Here is a 4,260-nt window from a genome sequence, read left to right as displayed (position 1 = left end):
AACTGTACTAAATTTTCAATCAAGCTAGAAAAGTGTAAAACCATGCACTATTTGGATGAAACGCCATCTTTAAAAAATAAAAAGACAAACCACCCCTCTCTTCGCTCCAAAATGGTTTGTTCTACCCATGCCCCCAACTTCTCCGCGACTGCAATTTACAACTTCAACTATGCCCAAAAGGAGTAGTAGACGGGGGAAAAAGCTTTTTTTGGACGCCTACCCATTACCAACTCATACAAGACTGTTTGGTCGCAGCTGTTACAAAAATATGTATGTACTGTACCTCAAAGACTCTCGGAATCTTAAAAATGTCATCAAAACTAACCAACAACTTAGCTAAAGACAGAAGGATACATACATGCATCTTGTACTTTGCAAAATAGTCATCCCCCAATTATTACTGCGGTCAACAGGTGGCGCACTTTGACTGCATCACAAAGGTGGCGAAGAAACGCAAGGGGTCAAACCACCGAAGAAGAGTTGTCATCAGCGCCATAGATCTATATGACCACTAGAGGGAGCCTCGGCTTGATGAAACATATCCCACACAAAATCATTTCATTTATAATCTCGCAAATTCGCAACTTTTATTTATAGTGTTGCTGCATGTAAAACAATTGTGGGAGCAAAATGTATTCCACATCATCACTGAGTTTGAACTTGTAACACAAAAGTGTAAGTGGTATTATTTTCAGAGGACCTTTATCCTTTGTGTAAAAGAAAGGATATATTTATTTCATTTCATTTTCCGTAACGCTTATCCTCACTAGTAGTAATTATCATCATCATCATCCATTGACAAAAGACAAAATCCTAAAAACAGATTAATTCAGAACACTAATTAGTAATACCCATGTCTTCAAAAAAAAAGAAATTAAATTAACTAAAAAATAATAAAATGAGAGCTCTCTGTTCTTATTATGATTAGACCAAAGGAGGGGGGAAATAATATCATAAAAGACACATTGTACAAAAATGTATCATCATAAAAACATAATTTCATCAATGTAATAACAAAAAAATACATGAAATATTTGAATGCTACTTTGTGCTTCTTATGGTTGGCCCATATTAACAAAAGGTGAGATCTAAAAATGAACTGAAGTGAAGAAAAAAAACTGAGTAAAATATAATGAAAGAAAATAAAATATTTGAACAGCTCTGTGCTTGTTATGATTAGCCCTTATAGCAGAAAAAGTGAAGTTCAAAAAAGAAATACTATAAGTAATAAATGATCATGATAATAACAATACTGATTTAAAAACATCCATCCAGCCATTATCTGAGCCGTTTATCCTCACAAGGGTCGCGGGCGTGCTGGAGCCTATCCCAGCTATCTTCGGGCGAGAGGCGGGGTATACCCTGAACTGGTTGCCAGCCAATCGCACTCACATTCACACCTAGGGGCAATTTAGAGTCTTCAATTAACCTACCATGCATGTTTTCGGGATGTGGGAGGAAACCGGAGTGCCCGGAGAAAACCCACGCAGGCACGGGGAGAACATGCAAACTCCACACTGAACCCCGGTCCTCAGAAGTGTGAGGCAGACTCTCTAACCAGATGGTCACCGTGCCGCCCTGATTAAAAAAAAATTAATGTAAAACAAAAAATATGTACTGTACATATATTAGAATGCCACTTTATGCTTGTTATGGTTAGCCTGTGCAGCAACAGTCAAGGTTGTCATCAATATATTAAGTTCTAAAAACAATAAAAACAATTAAATAGCTCTGTTTTTGTTGAGTGCATAAGTAAAAGTCTTAAAAAGAAATATTCTAAAAAAAACAACAACAACCATCATCAAGTCAATTAATTCATCATTTAATGGCTACACACAGTGTAACATGAGTAATTATTATCATCCAACATTTCACTGTTGCATCACCCAGCAGGGTTGCCATTTAATAGTTTTATCTCACTGCAACATGCTGCCATTAGACATTTAAGTGGAGTGGCGATTATATATATATATATATATATATATATATATATTTTTTTTTTTTTTTTTTTTTTGGGATTACTTACTGACATTGCAAAAGTAGTCAGCCCAGTTTTGATTCAACGCAGTGTGTTTATTATGTTTTGGTTACCATGTTATGCTTCATCGGAAGGGTCGACTATAAAACATTTCGATATCGTACAATGCACACCACTCCAAACTGGAATCAAAATAATATGTTGGAGGGGACTTGAATTTACTTTTAAAAGAAACTTGTATGTAAATGCATTGGTCGGGTCTCTTGAGTACCTGGCCACCCATCAAGAGTGAAATTAAACAATTTAGTAAACCTTTTTCCGTGTGCCTATTTCCCAAAATGTTGCCGTGAGAGAGCCGTTCGGAATGTTGCCAGTTACGTCACAATGAAAGGGTTAAATGAGCCCGAGGCGGCTCGACACAAGCTCAACTCATTTGCAGTCTGCATGCAGAGTGTGAACATCTCCTGCTCTGGAGGGAATCTGCAAGTGTCTCCAATAACACCACAAGAAGTTGCTACTAGCCACTTTTCTGTCCTCTTTAGAGGGGATGGAAAAGTCACTTCGTTGCCAACAATGCACAGGACTTGCATGAGACAGAACCATCCACCGAAATGGACTGATTTCAACCTGAGGTTGACAAGTCGGTATTACATGTGATGTAATTCTTTATCCTTTGTGAATTTTGATGAAACAAACAAAGTCAGAGAGCTTTAATTAGGACCCCTGATGACTTTTAAACGGTTGGGGAAAATGCCTTATGTCTCCTTTAATAGTAGTCTTTGTACTGTAATTGAGCTCAAGTACTGGATTTCAATGACGCAATTGTGGTCTGCTGCGACGTTGTGCTCACTGACAAAACTGCAGCTTGTAATTAGGTTTCACAATGACGTCTGCCATAATCATAGACAATTTAAAGGGTATTTTCAGGGACAGCGTTAGATTTTTTTTTTTTTTTTTTTTAATTATCATTGTGTGCAAATAGCTATTAATATTCATGTGGCACAAATGGAAATATGTTGTTGCAATGAATTTAAATATATAATATGCTTAATTGTAATAAAATACATGTTTGTATTCACATTGTAAAACGGATGCAGTTACTTGTACCTTAGCGACACACCTGGACACTTCATCCGCTACATACACAATCTATTTATTATTATTTCAACAATGGTCATATAGCATCGTCTGAGGTTACTGTAAGACTCAAAATGTGAGAAAGAGCGCTCAGTACGGTGTGACGCTTTCCAGGTTCCAGTTCTAATCTACACCAAATCCGACGAGTGGCGTCAGCGTCCGAAATACGAACGTCGCCCAGTGAACTAGTTTGCGTCGCGGCCTAACAACAATACGTTAATCGTCAAGCGGCACAGCTCTGTGCAAACCAACCACGTAAGGAATTAAGGTTTTCTTTCTTACTTATTTATTCATTTTTATTTTTTTGTAACTGTTTTTCATTGGGGGGGGGGGCGGTGGACGACTGGTTAGAGCGTCTGCCTCACAGTTCTGCGGACCGGGATTCAATCTCGGCCCCGGCTGTGTGGAGTTTGCATGTTCTCCCCGTGCCTGCGTGGGTTTTCTCCGGGCACTCCGGTTTCCTCCCACATCCCCAAAACATGCACGGTAGGTTCATTGAAGACTCTAAATTGCCCGTAGGTGTGAATGTGGGTGCGAATGGTTGTTTGTTTATATGTGCCCTGCGATTGGCTGGCAACCTGTTCGGGGTGTATAACCCGCCCCCTGCCCGATGGTAGCTGAGACTCCCGCGACCCTTGTGAGGATAAGCGGCTCAGATAGTGGATGGATGATGTTTTGCATCTATGGACTATAATTATTATTATTATTTTTTTTAATACAACTATTTACCACTTGACTTTAATACGGAGTCAGCGTAGGTTTGTGATAAAGACTACGATGTTTTACGTACAAAAAGTTACGTCGGTGTCGTGTGCACGTAACTCCGAATAAGCTTGCGTTGCGCACGATCCGCTTTCCAGTGTGCCATACACGCCAACCGCAGGAGTAAAGACAAGCAATTGTTTTTCATTTCTTTTGTCACTGTATTTCGTACTGTTACTTTATATTTGTGGCGTAGACGTGTTTCTCCTACAAATATTTACTGCAATTATGACTTTACTAGACACTACTACATTGCGCCACGTACAAAAAGTTACGTCGTGCTGTAGTAACAGAACTCGACGCAAGAATACAGTACGCCGTCCGAACCAATCACAGAAATTATTAAAGGTAAGGAATTATTTTGAGTTTTTCATTTTATTGTT

This window comes from Phycodurus eques, chromosome 15 (genome assembly GCF_024500275.1).
Source record: "Phycodurus eques isolate BA_2022a chromosome 15, UOR_Pequ_1.1, whole genome shotgun sequence".
Taxonomy (NCBI): Eukaryota; Metazoa; Chordata; class Actinopteri; order Syngnathiformes; family Syngnathidae; genus Phycodurus; species Phycodurus eques.
Note: the sequence above shows the minus strand (reverse complement) of the source record.